Raw genomic sequence first — 17,842 nt, forward strand, 5'->3', positions numbered from 1 at the left:
ATGTCTGTTCATATCTTCTGCCCACTTTTAAGTTGTGTTATTTGTTTTTGGGGTGTTGAGTTGTTTAAGTTCTTTATGTATTTCGGGTACTAACCCCTTATTGGATAGGTCATTTACAAATATCTTCTCCCGGGGCACCTGGGTGGCTCAGTGGGTTAAAGCCTCTGCCTTTGGCTCAGGTCATGATCCCAGGGTCCTGGGATCGAGCCCCACATCGGGCTCTCTGCTCTGCAGGGAGCCTGCTTCCTCCTCTCTCTCTCTCTCTCTGCCTGCCTCTCTGCCTACTTGTGATCTCTGTCTGTCAAATGGATAAATAAAATCTTTAAAAAAAGAAAAAAAAATCTTCTCCCATTCAGTAGGTTGCTTTTTAGTTTTATTATTTTCTTCACTGTGCAAAAACTATTTTGATGTGTTCCTAATAGTTTATTTTTGCTTTTTATTTCCCTTGGCTCAGGAGACATAGCTAGAAAATTGTTGCTGTAGTCAATGTCACAGAAATTACTGTCTGTCCTCTCTTCTAGAATTTTAATGGTTTAAGGTCTCATAGTTAGGTCTTTAATTCATTTTCAGTTAATTGTTGGGTATGGTGAAAGAAAGTAGTCCAGTTTCATTCTTTTGCATGTAGCTGTCTAGTATTCCCAGCCCCATCTGTTGAAGAGATGATTTTTCCTATTGGATATTCTTTTCTCCTTTGTCAAAGATTAACTAACCTTATAATTGTGAGTTTACTTTGGGTTTTCTATTCTGTTCCATTGATTTATGTGTCTACTTTTGTGCCAGTATCATACTGTTTGGATCACTACAGCTTTGTAATAGAACTTAAAGTCTGGAATTGTGATATTTCCACTTTTGCTTTTCATTTTCAAGGCTGCTTTGTCCACTTGGGGTCTTTTATGGTTCCATAAAAATTTTAGGATTGTTTGTTCTACCTCTGTGAAAAATGCTATTGGTATTTTGCTAGGAATTGCAACAAATATGTAGATTGCTTTGGGTAGAATAGACATTTAAACAATATTTGTTCTTCCAATCCATGAGCATGGAATGTCTTTCCACTTCTTTGTATCATCTTCAATTTCTTTCATCAGTGTTATAGTTTTCCAAGTACAGGTCTTTCACCTCTTTGGTTAGGTTTATTCCCTACATGTCTTATTATTATTGGTGCAATTGTAAATGGGATTGTTTTCTTAACTTCTTTCTGTGCCTTCATTATTGGTGTATAGAAATACAACAGATTTCTATATGTTGATTTTGTATCCTGCAACTTTACTGAGTTTGTTTATCAGTTCTAGCAGTTTTTTGGTGGACTCTTTAGGGTTTTCTCTACATAATATCATGTGCAAAGGTTTTCAAATAGTGAAGGCTTTACTTCTTCCTTACTGATTTGGATGCTTTTATTTCTTTTTGTCATTTGACTGCTGTGGCTAGAACCCCCAGTCCTATGTTGAATAAAAGTGATGAAAGTGGATATCCTTGTCTTGTTCCTGACCTTAGGGGAAAATCTCTCAATGAGGTTTTTGTCATTGAGTACATGTCTGATGTGGGTATTTCATATAGGGACTTTATTAAGTTGAGGTATATTACCTCTAGACCTACCTTGTTGAGGGTTTTTATCATGAATGAATGTTGTACTTTGTCAAATGCTTTTTCTACATCTATTAAAATGATTATATGGCTTTTATTCTTTCTCTTATTGGTATGATGTGGTACATTGATTGATTCGCAAATGTTGAATCACCTTTGCATCCCAGAAATAAATCCCATTTGATCACAGTAAATGATTTTTTTAAGATATTGTTGGATTCAGGTTGCTAGTATTTTGTTGAGGATTTTTGAACCTATGTTCATCAGGGATACTGGCCTGTAGTTTTTATTTTTAGTGGCGTCTTTATCTGGTTTTGGCATCTGGCCAGGGTAATATTGGCCTCTTAGAATGAATTTGGAAGTTTTCCTTTCTCTTCGATCTTTGAGGATAGTTTAAGAAGAATTGGTGCTAACTTCTTTAAATGTTTAGTAGGAGTCTCCTGTGAAGCCATCTGGTCCGGGACTTCTGTTTGTTGGGACTTTTGGATTACTGATTCAACTTCATTGCTGGTAATCGGTCTATTTAAAGATTCTACAGAACTATGCCTTTTTAAATTAAAATTGATGTTATCTTTTAATTCTAAGTGTTTGTTGCCTTAAATATAATAGTAGTACATGAACACACACGTTTTGTAAAAATTGCAAATGAAAGCACTTCTTTTTCTCCCCTGATACCAGATATTCCCCCTCCTTCCTCCCTACACAGTGTCTCTCTCCTCCTCAGTGAGAACTGCTACTCACACTTGGGAGTGAATCCTCCCATGCCTTTTTCTGAACATTTGCATGTGTGTGCATGTAGTTGGAGGTTTATATTACATTTACTTTCAACAAATCAGTCACTGAATTTAAATATATCCTGTATGATTTAGAAATATTTAGTACTTAGAGAAAATATTTAGACAGCTTTAGTGGAAGAGTTAAATAAATCATACATAGTTCATAGTTTATTTATCTTGAATTATGCACAGGATTAGTTTAAGTCTAGAAAATCAGTCACCTCAGATCCTTTTTGGTAGTGGATGGATATGGGTGAATGTAGCATAAATTATAAGCAAAACATATTCAGGAAATCACTTAGGAATCAATGTAGAGTATAGTTCATTTAACCTCATGAACTATATCATAAGTGTCTCTATTATACATCTACATTTATGTCCTGAATCTTGTCTTTCTAATCTAAGCCCTAGAATTAGAGATTATATGTATCAATAAAGTATCTACTACATTTTTATGTTTTCCCTAATAACAATATGCTAGTGAATGGATTCTGAGTTCTTTAATAATACAATAGAATCAAGCTAAAAATAACATTCTGGTCCCATAGAAATACACTATTTCTAAGAAAGGGCATGGATTATATATATAAGATAAACAAGGATCTACTTGATATCATTTTTTATACTCCTCTCATAGTTTCAAAAGCACTGGCTTAGATCTAAATTAGCAAAATTGTCATGTACACTGTGAATTTGCTTATTATACTTGGACACATTTTCAGGTGATGATAGAAAGAAATGTCTAAACAGCTAAAAGTAAACTAGCATGGTCCAGGTACCGGTCCCTTCCTTCACAGAAGATTCTTTTAAAAATATAATCTCATCTAATGGGGTTGTGAAATAGAATCTTTCAGAATGTGATAAAATGCAGTCTTATCTGGTGAAACATTTCCTACTGCCTTGGAAATGGTGACCAGGGTCCAAAACTGAGAATAGGAGGAATCAGGGCACCCACATTCAAACAAATGGGGCTAGGTTCCCATCCAGGACTCCTAAGAGATTAGCTGTACTGCCACTAGCCACCATCCAATTTTGATCCCCATCCAAGTCTAGATGAGAAGACTGAAAGTGGGTAGAAAACAAAAGAATCACTGGAATTCAAAGTCTTAGGCACTTTGTACTGTGTAACTTAGCCAAGCTAGAAATGTGTTTTCTTGAATTCCCTTCTCAGTATGGTCTGGGCTGGAATTGGCCATAAGAGGAAATCCCAAGGGAACCACAAAGCAGAAGGGAGGCTGCAGCCATCTCTTAGAAGCTCAGACACTGAGCTTATGCTCAAGCATATTGTCAGACCCACTAGCTTATTTTACAAGCCCTTTACAGCCCATAGCTCTCCTGGTTCTCATCAGATTTCCTCCTTCAGCTCAACTCCTGGGCCAGACCTGTGTTTAGCTCCATAGTAAGTGGCACCAGCTTCTAGAAGACTCCCCATCTTTGAAGTGAGAGACAGTGAGATGTTGACAGATGCCAGCTCATCCTCGATCGCTCTCTCCCACTTTATATCCATCTTTCCTTTCTGACTGCCTGAGCTGCTGATGTCAGGCCCAGCACCAGATGCCAAAACTACAGCTGAATATAAACAACATAAGCATAAAGAAGGGGCACTTAAGAGAATGGCTCAGAAATTAAGGTTTCCCAATGAAGGAAAGACCAGCATCTCCCCACTCTAATTGTGAATTTGTTTGAGCTGGAAACCTGAAGATCTTCCTTGGCCCTGCCAGTGGGGTAGAGAGTGGAGAAGGAATGAGTGGGAAGCTCAGTGTATCCGTGACATAAGGAATGTAGAGTCTGGAGTCTGCCTCCTTCCTAGAGGTCTCTAATGATAGCAGGCTGGCCCAAAACAATGTAGTATATTCTTGAGAAGGCTATGGGGAAGGAGGGGTTGACCCACCTTACCTTTGAAATGTATAATGGCAATTACCCACAGCTCCAATGCAAAACGCAAAAACCATGGGGCTACACAGGTGGCAACCAAGTGAAGTTTACCTCATCTGGAGAGAGGGTAGAGGTGAGGAACTATGTTCACAAACGTAGGCACAACCACCCATCAGCAATGGGGGGGAGGGGAGGGAGTAAAGACTATCACCTCTTAAAACCACATATAAACTCTCCATACACAAAAGTCACCAGTGGCAGATGAAACTAGGCCAAGCCAGAGTGAGACCAAAGCTGTCTTCCATTATAGGTAGGCAGTCAGGGATTTCTGCCCTCTCTCAAGTTCCCCTTCCCAGAAAACCCAGAGACCCAGAAATGGATGGGGCTGGGGTTGGGGCAAAGGAAGTGTCCAAAGTCTGACCTAGAAAAAGAAAGGGGAAGAGGAATTAAAGGGAAGCCCATTTGCCCTTGTGTCTGCAAATGTCTTGAAATACAAATCTAGCCTGTGCTACAGAGAAAAGGAGAGGAAATTTCTATTAGTTTTGGGATTTGACTTCCAAACTGGGCTGAAATCATTCTTTTTAAAACAATTTTTACAAAAAGTCATGGATGATGCCTGAAGGGACCTTAGACATAACAGTGGAGAACATTGGTTAGTGAAAAATAAAACTGTTTCATTGAGAATCCCCAATGCATTCAGACTTTTCAATAAAAACACATGAATCTGTTTATATATACATATACTGATTAATGTGTGTCTATATACACCCATATTCAAAATGTATATACTCCTCATTTATAGGAAGATAACTCCTCATTTATAGGAAGATAATTGAGTTGGAAAGCTTGAGAACCTAGATTAGGTTTTGCAAATATGTGACTGACATGCCAGCCACCTCATCCTATCCCATCCCTTGCCCAAGGCAGACATTACTAATTGATCACTGCCCTCATTCATGCTGAGCTAGGACTCAGGTAGAGAATCCTTTTCAATCCAGTGTTACAGACAGCCACTTCCAAGAGACTAGAGTTGGCATACAAGACGAAACATGTTTACCATCCCTGTTCAAGATTCTAGACCACAGATCAGGAGCAGGGAGTCTAGTTTTAAGCAGTTATAGAAACTATGCCTTTTATTTGCTCAGATCCTATTTAATCTTATGCAGGGCTTAATTTTAGTAAGTTTTATCAGCTGTCATCTGATTTATCAGTCCACAGCTTTAAAGAGTGAGTTAATTAAGAGTTGAGATTTTCCCAGAGTAAATAACACTAATGGTAGGAAGCCAGGACACTGACAAAAAGAAGGCGAAATAAAAAAAAAAAAAAGAAGAAGAAGAAGAAGAAAAAGAAGGCGACATAAATAAAATAAATTTCCATTTACTAAGCATTTTTAACTTTATTCCTTTATATATATTCTCTTTGATCCTCAAAACAATACTCTAAGTGAAATATTGCAATTTATTTCCATTTTATAGATGAGAAGATCTCAGGCTCACAAAACTTAAGTGACCAACACAAGAACACACAGTTGGGAGTCAATGCCAGTGTTTAAAACTCCAAAGCACATACTATTTTCTTACACAGGATAAGATACATCCTACCTCCAGATTATAAGCTTCAGGTTTCAAGGGCATAGTAGCCTAATGTGATGTGATGTAGGAGCAGAGAGTCCCCTAGAATTCAATGACACCCAAAGCCATGAATTTTAGAATAGAATAATATGTAATGTTTGTGATGATTACCCTAAGTCATTAAGTAAATATTAAATTAATATGCTCTATAAATAAGAAAGGTAAGTAAATGTAGATAGTTTTTTAATTTAAATGCCTTAAAATGAATTTCTTATGTATATATATTATATTACACTGTACATGGTATATCATATAGTCCATTATTGAGCCAAATAAATTGAGTAACTATGTTTATGTGTGTATAAGCACATGGCTATGATATGACAGAATGTATGTCCAAATTTCCCAAGAGAAGCTAATGAAATGCTAGTTACCAGCTGACTCTATGGCCCATCCCCAACTTTCAGGTGATTTTCAAATGATAAAAAAATCTTAAAATTTTCAAGGTTTTTTTTGGTTGTTTGTTTTGCTTTATTTTAGAAACAGGGAATTGGATCTTGGAATCCCTGATAACTTTGTTCATGTTTTTTCCATCTCTACTCCCATTTTTAGTGCCTGGTTGAACCACTGGCACTTGGTTTCATAGACTCACATTCTACAATGTAGAATTATCTTCCTCGACTCCTAGCCCGAAGAACTTTTTTCAGGAAGAATCCTCTTTCGATATACCACCCCCACCCCAAGTCTTCCCTTCTCACTCCTTTAGGACATTTCCCTTTGGTAAGGCAACATACTGGACTAGTCACTAAAAGAGGTTTTAGAATCCCAGTGACCTGAGTTCAAGTCTGTGCTCAACAACTTAGTAACTCTGTTACTTACCTTACTGCTTGTCTTTTTCATCTATAAAATGGGTACAACATCAGCATCTACACCCTGGGCTACTATGGGTACAACATCAGCATCTACACCCTGGGCTACTATGAAGATTTAATTAGCTAATATATGAAAAACCTTTAACACAGTACCAAGCATAGAGCAAGCTGTCAACAGATGCTTCTTTTAATATTATTTCCTAAGTTTTGTACAGTGGCAGTATCGTAGCCAATGAGGTTTATCTAAGGCGTGATTATTGTTAATTAATATTATTTCCTAAAGTCTTCTACTTTGAGGATAGCTCCCAGTTCTCACGAAGGAATAATCTGGTAGACCCAAAAATTTGTGCAAAAGAGAAGAGGGCCTTATGATTTGCTTAGCTTTTTGATCAATTGTGGATGAAGGGAATGGTAATCATTTATCTTTGAGGTATTATCAGATGCATTCAGATTAAAATTAAAGAGACTTCTCCAGGCACTCTCTTCTCTATGAATTTCATTGTGATATTTTAATGCTCAACTGTGGATATAGCACAACTATTTCCATGACAACCAGTAACAAGAGGTATAGTTTGGGAAATTATTTCGTTATGATAACTAAGAGACAGGAACACTAGAGAGAAAATCTCTTATTTAATATCAGATCCTTCCAGAAAAGAAAAAAAAATGTGTTTTTCTTTTAAATGAGATTGTTTTCAAGTCTGTCTCATTCAGAAATCTTCTCTTTATATCAACTTATGTTCAATTATGTAATCCCAAAGGAAGAAAAGAAAACTCATCGTCTTTACTGCACATTGTTTAGCCTGCTTAATAAAGGCAGTGCCTGCTTTGTTTTGTTGTAATCCCTCATTCTTTGGGATTTAATGAGACAAGATACTGTATTTTGAAATGAATACATACACAAAGGCAAGTCGATTTCCTTTGGGGATAAATCTCTTATAAAACTCCAGCTCAACAAATTTAAATATAATAATGGCTTTGACTAAATCTGTATACGGTGAAATCCACTAATGGAGACCACCCCATAGTTCAATAAAGCAAAACAAAACAAGAGAGTCTTTTAGGCAGGTGGTCTCCCAACGCAAATTCACAATCGCTTATGTTCAGTTATTAACTGGAAGAATCCACGGGTAAGATAGAGTTAGCATGGTTTTCAAAGAATGTCACTTCTCTTTCCTCTCTCTCCCCCCACCACAGATTGTGGAATGCTCAGTGATGTGCCCAGCTTCCCTGGAAAAGGCCAAGCAACACAGTGGCCATGGGCCCAGCTAAGCACTCGTCAGCAGAAGTGTCCTCCTTTTTGGTGCAATGCTAATTGAAGGGAAAACTCCAAATGTTGGGGACTAAAGATTTGGGAAGTCAAAGCTGTTATGCAAATGGAGATTGCATAAGAACAGCTCATGCTTTCTAAGTATCCTTTGGCTGCTTGGTAAAGACTTGGTCATAAGGGACAAGCACCTGTATCTATTTCATACATACTTGAGCATTAGATATATGAAAGAACATCAAGGCTGAGAAAATCTCTTTCAGAGCAAAGAAAAGAAAATCACCCTACAATCCTCGTTCTCCAGCCCAGCTACTACTTGCATATATGTATGTTTTCTTTCCAGATTGTAAAATATACAGACACAGACAAATACACAGTTGTACTCATTGAGGATATACAGTTTTTTATCCTGCTCATTTTCATTAACTATCCCATGTAATACAGTCTCCACAATCATCATTCAAATGGTGATGCCATGGATTAGCAAACAACTTCTCATTAGTCAAGTCTGGCCCATTGCTTGTTTTTTGAAACTTGGCCATGATTATTCATTTTTGCGTTATTTGTGGCTGTTACAGTGGCAGAATTGATTAGTGGTTACAGAAACACTGTGGCCTGCAAATCCCAAAATATCTACTCTGCTCTTTGTGTAAAAAGTTTACTAACCCCTGGTGCACTTTTCTTTAAGTTGAACTCCGTAATTTATTTAACTGTCCCTCTGTTTCTGAACACTTAGTTTGCTTTCTCTTTTTCTTCTTGCTACCACTTCACTGAATATCAGGGTTCATAGATTTTTTCCCCCTTTATAAAAAAGATATCCTTATGCAGAGAAAAGGGAACCCTCCTACACTGTTGGTGGGAATGCAAGCTGGTGCAACTACTCTGGAAAACAGCATGGAGGTTCCTCAAAATGTTGATAACTGAGCTACCCTACAACCCAGCAATTGCACTACTGGGTATTTACCCTAAAGATACAAATGTAGTGATCCGAAAGGGCACGTGCACCTGAATGTTTATAGCAGCAATGTCCACAATAGCCAAACTATGGAAAGAACTTAAATGTCCATCAACAGATGAATGGATAAAGAAGATGTGGTGTATATATACATACACAATGGAATACTATGCAGCCATCAAAAGAAATGAAATCTTGCCATTTGCGATGACGTAGATGGAACTAGAGGGTATTATACTTTGCAAAATAAGTCAATTGGAGAAAGACAACTATCATATGATTTCCCTGATATGAGGAAGTGGAGATGCAACATGGGGGGTTTGGGGGGTAGGAAAAGAATAAATGAAACAAGATGGGATCAGGAGGGAAACAAACCATAAGATACTCTTAATTTCACAAAACAAACTGAGGGTTGCCAGGGGGAGGGGGGGAGGGAGAGGGTGGTGGGAATACGGACATTGGGGAGGGTATGTGCTATGGTGAGTGCTGTGAAGTGTGTAAACCTGGTGATTCACAGATCTGTACCCCTGGGGCTAATGATACATTATATGTTTATAAAAAAATTTTTTAATTATAAAAAAAAGATACCCTTAGCCTACTTTCCTTAATGTAGAATGACTTCATCAAAAGGTATGAATATTTGGACAGCTCATGATTTCTAGATAAAACTTCATGAAACAAAGCAGTTTGTCCTTGAACAATGCATTCTCGGATATGGTGCTTGTGAACCATATGGATGCAGAGAACAGGTGTGGATTTGGGCTGACCTCTGGATACGTGGCTAATTGCTGAAATCGAGACTTGGGAGCATGATTCTTGTCACAGGCATACTTACCTAACGTGAGTGTGTGTTATGTGTTCAATTGTGTAGCTAGTTGCTACTATCATCTCTAGGGACCCTCCTTCATACATTTCAGGGAGGGTCCTCTCACAGAGATTTGCTACCCCAAATCCTCTTACATAAAATGACATCAAAGAGGCAGGGAGGACCAGCTTCATAACTGGGGTGGGGGGTGTCTACGGCAAAAGTAATGTGGCAGGCCCCTTATTCAGAAGGTTTTGAGAGTTTCACGATGGCAACAGCAGAGTCTGGTGCCCCATGTGAATGCAGGCCCAGGAAGCCAGCCCTCCAGGTAGGGAGAGGCTGCATGTAGAGGCCACAGATAATAAGAATTCTGCTGAATAGAAGGCAGTCTGCCCCTGTGGCCAAGCTCTGTGGGAACCATCAGACATATGCAGTGGCAAGGACAGCAGAAATATCTGTAAGAAGTACTTAACCACCCTGCATCTAGAAGAGGGAGCATCAGGAACTTCCACGGCCTTCTTGGTGACAGTCACTCTGAAGGCACCAACTTGGGATCCCCATCAGCTTCCTGTTCTTCTGGGGTTAAGCACATGGGCTCTCAAGCAATCAGACTGCTCCTGTAGGAGCCTGGAGAAGCTAGCTACCTTCAGTTTCCTCATCTGCAAAATGGTTATAATAAGAGGACCTACCTTGGAGGGTTTGCTTGGTAAGTGGTACATACCCTAAAGGTCCTTCTGCTTTTAGGTCTGATCATGCCCCAGGTCAGTTGCGGATATTCCTTATACTATTATCTTTTCAAGGGGATATCAAACTGATCATTTTTACTAGGGGAAAAATGTTAGTAAATTGCAGTGAGCCTTTTTGCAGAAGAAAATGCTAATTGTTTCCCTAACATGGAAGCAACGCACAGAGATACCTCCCAGTCACTGGTGGGAGAGTGCTGACTTGTCAGCCTCCGTAGACACAGTGTTGGGATGAGGCAGAGAATGAAGGCATTATTGGTATTATGATGACTCCTCTGATGCTGAAGTCATGTGGTGAAAAGCAGAAAGCCTGTCTCTGCACTAGAGAGCAGGGAGCAGAAGCAAACCTTCCAGACTGCGTCGGCACTTACCCAAGTATGTCCTACTACACCAGGGCTCAGGGCTGCCTCTAGAGGTTGGAAAGCAAAAGAATTCAATGACCAAATAAATTTTGGAAATGCTGGGTTGAACTCATATAAACGATATGTTCTGCCATCAATACGCTGGTATGTAAAGACACTGTATTGTATACTTCCCATGAAGCCCGTTTTTCTGGAAACGTACCATGGGACCAATGATGTTTCCAAGAAACACCTTTTAGGAGGAACTGCTCTACTAAATACTGTAGTTCTGGATCAAAGTAGGTGTTGCTTTGTAAACTGTCATTTCTTTGGCCAGGTGATTGCTAGCTGGAGACCTCATGAACAGGACACATAACTATTTCATGACCAGATCCATGTAACAAGAGTCTTAAAGGCCCAGTAGGAAAATACCCAGCATTTTCTTTCACGGTGAGGCAAGTAGGTCTCAAAGATGGCAGGTGACACAGAGGGGAGCAGACTAGCCACCAAACCTCACCATTCCCACCTGAGCATGGATTGAGGTACCTCTATTCAGAGCGACACAGTGAGTCTACTTCTGATTTCCGTATGATTTACTGAAAACACCAGACCTTGACATCCTGCAGACAGTTACGCTTATTCTCATCAGAGCAGGTTGGGGAATAACGAAGTAAGTAGCACAGGAAAATTAATTGGCTGCGCCGGCCCCCTCCCCTTCCTGCCATGCCCTCCCTGGGTTTCCTTCCACAGGGTGGTTTCTCTCTCCCCACACAGGACCAGGCTCAGGCTGACACAGGACTGCCAAGTGCAGCTAGTAGAGGGGAAGAAGAGTCTGTGAGGGTTAGCAGGCGCTGTCCACGTAAGAATATGTAGCTTCTCAGCAAGGTGGGTGCACACTCCCTGCTTACCCTCACCCCCATTCATTGCATAGATCTATGAGGAAAGGACATCTTGTCAGGGATTGAGAGCCTGGCCTCTGGCTTGTTCCTTTGTGACCTATTGGATGCAACTACCACCTTTCCTTTGGTTATTTATTTTAGAAGTGAGAGTATGGGGATGCCTGGGTGGCTCGGTCAGTTAAGCTTCTGCCTTTGGCTCAGGTTATGATCCCAAGGTCCTGGGATCAAGTCCTGCATCAGGCTCCCTGCTCAGTGGGAAGCCTGCTTCTCCCTCACTCTCTCGGGCAAATAAATAAAATATTTTAAAAAATAAATAAAAGTGAGAGTTTGACTATCAGAGCAATGGATGGTCACCTCTGCTCTCAGATACCAAGATAATATTTGTCTTACTATCTGCTGGGGTCAGGGGAATCCTTCTGAACTTACACAACAATAATTTTAACTGATGCTCTCTGCCTCACTCCCCCACACCTCCTTACACATAACTCCCTGTCCACAGTGATTCTGTTTTCCCATAAAACCTATCTCTGTATATGAAGGAGAAAGAGTCTTACATTTTATTATTAATTCTCTCTTTCTGGCATGTGCATTTCTTCTCTTTTTGCTTTATCCAAAGCCACCCTTCATCTTTTAGTTCAAAATCAAAGCCTTAAAACTGTAAAACATGACACTGGGGGGGGGGCGGAACCACCTCAAGTGAAGTGTGAAAAGGTGGCAGAAACGGAACCTGTAGGAGAAGGGCTCTGATTTTCTAGAGTCAGCTCAGGATCTTCCTCGAGCTCCTGTCACAGTTATCATGGGTTTGTCCCTGGGCTTTTTTGTCTTCTGCTATTTCTTTATCACCCTCCAATGAGAAAGTCTTCTTTCCTATCTAGGGTCGGTTTCCTCCCTACCAGAGCTATAGGGCAGTCTGGATCCCACCTGCCCCGGCCCAAGGCTGTCTCTGGTATTTACTAGCTCCATTCTAGCTGTATATAGGCAAGTCAGTTATGACCTCTGTTGCTTCTAGATAGAGAGACTAGGAAGCTGTTGGGAGTTATATTCACAATGTGCTCTTGGCATATGGCAGTGATTCGTAAATATTAGCGATTGTGAACATAAGGCGGGATAAGAACACTCACTGAGTGCCAACACCTTGTGTGCACCTTAGTTTACAAAAGTCTTTTTAGGTAGAAATTGTCATCTTCATGGTGGAGCTAGGAACACAGCAAGCCAGAGAAATGTGGTTTTCTCGCCCCGGGTCACACAGTTAGCGATTCACAAAACCGCACTACCAGTCCCTGCAAAACTATGGTTTCACGAGGATCCTGAACTGAGGCCGTCCCCGTGGAGCCCTTCTGCCACCTGCCAAAATCAGCACCAAGGACCAAAATGAGGAGGGAGACAAGGAGTCCCTCCCAGATGGTATATACCCAGCTGTGGGTGTTGACAGCTCTTCGTGCCTCCTGGGTCTCACTGATGAACATCCTCTGTGACTCTGGCTCGGGAGACTTTGGGGCAGTGGACAGGAGGTCAGCTCTGTAATTCCATAACTGCTTGCTCACTGATTGCGTAGGGAGAAGCCACGACGGCAGCTGGGATCCTTTCCATGATGAGTAATTGCCCCGTCATACAAATCTATTTAGACCACATCCTTCTGGTACAAACCACCAGTTGATTTAAGATGCAGACCTTTTGTAGCTCATGGCCAGAAGGATAAAATATAGAGTTTACCCAGACTTTTCTTTGCTGAAGTATTTATTGTAAATCATTAGTTACTGTGAGTTGCCACCCATATATCAAGCAATTCCTACCCAGCTCCGGGTGCTGAATAAATTCTCTGTGCTTCTCTAGAAAATGTACCGTTTGTCCAAGAACATAATTACTGTACACTCTTTAAAACTCTCAAGCTCATATATTCATATGGAGAAACTCAGACCCAAGGACACCCAATTAGCTGGAAACAGTCAATGTGGTTTTTAATGCAGGAACCACAAGTCTTTGGGGATGTTTAGGAACATGGATAATGAATGCCTCACATACTCTTCACGCTTGCAGCCAGAGAGGAGAGGGGAGGATACTAATTTTCAGAAGAGCATCCTCCTGCTACGAGCCTTATGCGCAACACTTTATGGAGGCCCCGTTAATCTCCCGGCAGCCCCAGTGGGTAGATGTTACCATCTTCATCCTCTACATGAGTAAACGGAGGATCACCATCTCGTGCCACGAGGCAGTGGAACCACAATCCATACGGAAATGAATTTGCTTTCCCAAAGCTGTCTGCTGGATCAGAGGTTCCCACTAGCGGCTTCCCGGCTTCTGCTGCTCGGAGGCTTCCGTGGGTGGCTCTGTTAACAAACAGAAGGGCTGAGGTTCCCCATGCGCGGAGCTGCCCGTTCAACATCAAGGAGCAAAGCTGCTGTGCATAGCAAGAGTTTTCATCTTGCCACCAACAAAGATCAAGCACATGGAATCTGAATCCCCCCGGGGGTGGGAGAAGGGGTGAGGTCCTATTTTCCCCTGACCATTCTAGCCGGCGCACTCAGCAATATGGGCAGACAATTAGTAGGAACAGATTTGAGCAAAACACCAGGTCTGATTGATGCTGAAAGCACACCCATGCAGGAGCGCACAAAGGGCTGCTGAAGGAGAGGGAGATCATATGTAGCGGGGCCTGCTTAAAAATTCTAATCCTTATAAGCTTCTGAGGAAACTGCTCTTTTCACTGGGCAGGTTTTTAATATTTATTGCTGAGGGTCCTTTTAATCCTAATGAAAATAGCGTGTCCTCAGGAAAAGAACTGCAGTAGCTAAAAAGAATGAGTGTGGCCCTGGCATTTAATGGCCATGAGGCTGACAGAGGGGAGAGGTGACCTGGAAGTACATCCCGGAAACATCCCAGGAAAGTACATCCCGGAAACATCCCAGGAAGTACCGCTGACAGAAGGGGGTTGAGCTTAAAAAAGGGGGTACGTGTAGACCAAGTCTGGCTGAGTTCCCCCCAAAGGGAAGACCCAAGCCTGTTGGCAGAAAGCTGTCCACAGAGCTCATGTGCCTGGGTCTGAATCCCAGATTGACCATCTCTAAACCCAGTCTCTTTGTGGATAGAATGAAGGCGATGGTGATCACAGGTCGTGCTGATTTGTTAATGGAGATCCATTGAGACAGTGAGTGTAAATCACCCAGCACAGATTCTGGCGCAGAGTTAAGTGCTAAATAAAGGAGAGCTACGTTATTACTACTATAATTTTTTTATTATTGCTGTGGCTTATCCCCAGTGTTATTGGCTTTTTTTTTTTTTAACCGTTTTTGGCCCAGAAAACAAGGATGCCAGATATGAACTAAGAGCTCACAGTGAGGAGAGCTTGTTGGAAGGAGTCGGGGAAAATTAATGATGCATCCTCTATTGATAAAATCGGGATTGAAATCTGGCTTATGTTAGGAAGGAAAATGAGAGCTTCACCTTTGCAGTGAGGGATGGTAGCAAATTAACTGTTGATTCAAACAGCGTTTCCATTGGCAGCTAAATTTTTTTTGCTTGAATCCAAGCATGTCCTCAACTCAGATCTAAACAGAGCTGAACCTGTTTGGAAGTGTGAAGTTTGTCCACCAGGCTCACAGCCACTATTGTAGACCAGTTTTTTCAGCAATGAAACCATGTTTAACTACTCAGTACAACTTCCCTGGGCCTTTCCCCATCAGTAATGGTGCATCAGCAATTGGGGAAACCATTCTGTCTTTTGGTGAATATTACCCTTGGAATGAATGTGCACAGTGACCCCCACCCCCTCCTTCTGGGTTCACAGATGGGGGAACTCAGCTTCCTCCCCCTAAAGGACTAGATTAAGAGCTTAAGGAACATCACAAAAGATTGTAGAAGATTGTAGTACTCCCACGCCCATATGAAAGTAAAAAATTAAAATAGTATCAACTTGTTAAATAAACTCATCTTTCAAAATGACATAAAGCTTAAATAGATGATGGCACTGTAATTTCACTTTCTGTGCCCCAGCTTTGCTGGTACCCTAAATTCATGCCTAGTCTGACCATGGAGAATCCTGCACCAACATTAAGATGATGCAAATTATGAAGAAGAAATGCCAAAGATCCTCTTCTACACCAGATTTTAGATATTTCTTCCAGTCTTGAGGAAAATACTTCTTTTTTTGGTTCTTATTTTTTCAAAAAACACACCCAGCTAAAGGGCTCAGGAAATTTTTTGCCTTCTGGTTTTTTACACCATCTTTTGCCTGTAACATTGGCACAGATTCTGGACCATTTGTCTCCCTCTGTCTTGCCTTCCTCCTCTCCACTCCATTCTCCATGCTGTGACCACTTTCTACAATTTAAACCCAATGATATCACTACCTAGTTGGACTGTCAGACTCCTCATGTCTGGACCCACCATTGTCGAACTAGGGAAGGGCTGCTTTGAGGAAAGGGGTCTCCTGGAGCCTGGGAAGGCACAGGATAAACAGCACAGATCTTCTGTAATGCAACTGGTGATAAATGTAAAAGCTTAGCCTTATATTCACAAATATGAATATATTGTGGCATACAACACATAGTTTTCCTGGCTGTTAGAGAAGAAACATGGGATTCCAGAGGAATTTCACAGTTGGACTTGTTGGCTCCTGACCCAGTACTTAAGGAGAAAAGTAATCCCTCTCCTAACTAAAACTTCAGAGAAATTAGTGGAGCACGGTCCTGAAGGATGAAATCAAGCTCCTTGGTGTGAACAAAGCTCTCTGAGGTCTGGAGCCTGCCTTTTCTTCCCAGCCTCATGTCCATTACCCATTCATGCTCTTCCCAGTGCCCCACACTTCCTGCAGTATCTTTGCTGACGCCACCCCTCTCGTTCTGTGTTTCTGGAGTATCTTTTCGGCACCCTTATCTTTTAGGCACCACTTCTTAAAAAGCTGGAGGAAGATGCTCTCTCTCAACCTTCCCTCCTCTCACCCAAAGAGCCTTATCTGGCTTCCTTTTGAGAGTGGGCTCAGAGAGGTTAGCTCAGCCCTGAGCGTGAGGCTGTTCATGACCAAGCTGGTGAGAGGCAGAAGCCACATTGCCTTGGCAAAGCATATGGTTCCCCATGTCTTGAACATTAGGGAGCAGTGGGTGATGGACGACTGGTTGGTATGGCTGTTTGCATATGGCTCCTTCACTTATCAATTGGATGATCTTGGACTAAACTCTCTGTGCTTCAAATTACTCATCTAGAAAATGGAGATGGTAGCAGGATAATAATTTGGTAAAGAAGAGCAAAGAGTCTAAATGTGTTAAATGCTTCAAAGATTGTGGCCTCTGACTAAACATGAGCTATTGTCATCATTAAGCCCTCCTTCTTATGTGAAGCAGTTGGCTTAAATTGCCCGGTGTCAGTTGGAAAAGATCTTGGTCCCCAGGTATTCTCACCTGGTCTCCTCATGGCCTGGATCCTGTGGTTTACAGGACAAGTATGTTCCAGGGAATAAATTCAGTTCTTCCTACATTTTTTTTTTCCTTCCAGAGGACAGGACATTCTATTATACCCATACACAATTCCAACCCTCCCTTTTCCTTGGGTCATGAGTGTTCAAAGAGAAACTGAAGGATGAGCATAGTTTGAAGGTAGAGGTCGGAGGGTAGAGGTCGTAAGAGAAAAGTTCAATGTTGAATTGAATAAGATTATGATATTTTAACTGAAATGTAATTTACATGCCAAGATTTTTTTTTAAAGTAAACTCTCTACCCAACGTGGGGCTTGAACTCACGACCCCAAGATCAGAATTGCATGCTATACCAACTGAGCCATCCAGATGGACCCCAAGATTATTGTTTTTAAGTTCAAAAGATATTCACAGAAAACGAAAGAAAAAGAAGAGCGCTGACATTTGTGGTAAAATTCATGTGCCACTCTTCAATCCTCACTCCCATCATAATCCTGCATGAAGGGAACAGTTATCCGTATATGGAAAAAAACTCGAGTTCTGAGATATTAGCTCACACAGGAGTTAAGTCCCCTAACCATCCCCCAAATTAAAAAAATAATGGCATTTGCTCCTACTGAAATTCAATATCCTTGGCTTTTTAAGACAAAGAGCTATTATTTTAGTTTTAATTAATGCAATCTGCATTCTGTGGGAAATAGATGCCTCCAGTCCCACCCCTTTCTGCATATTTGAAGAGAACTCTTTAGG

The 17,842-nt window shown here is 41.0% G+C and overlaps 1 pseudogene; it reads left to right on the forward strand.

Annotated features, from left to right (window-relative positions):
* Window positions 1–6,878: 6,878 nt before the first annotated feature.
* Window positions 6,879–7,040, forward strand: LOC122917847 (annotated as a pseudogene).
* The last annotated feature ends 10,802 nt before the right edge of the window (window positions 7,041–17,842 follow it).

The sequence above is a fragment of the Neovison vison genome, chromosome 9 (assembly GCF_020171115.1).
Source record: "Neovison vison isolate M4711 chromosome 9, ASM_NN_V1, whole genome shotgun sequence".
NCBI classification, from domain to species: Eukaryota; Metazoa; Chordata; class Mammalia; order Carnivora; family Mustelidae; genus Neogale; species Neogale vison.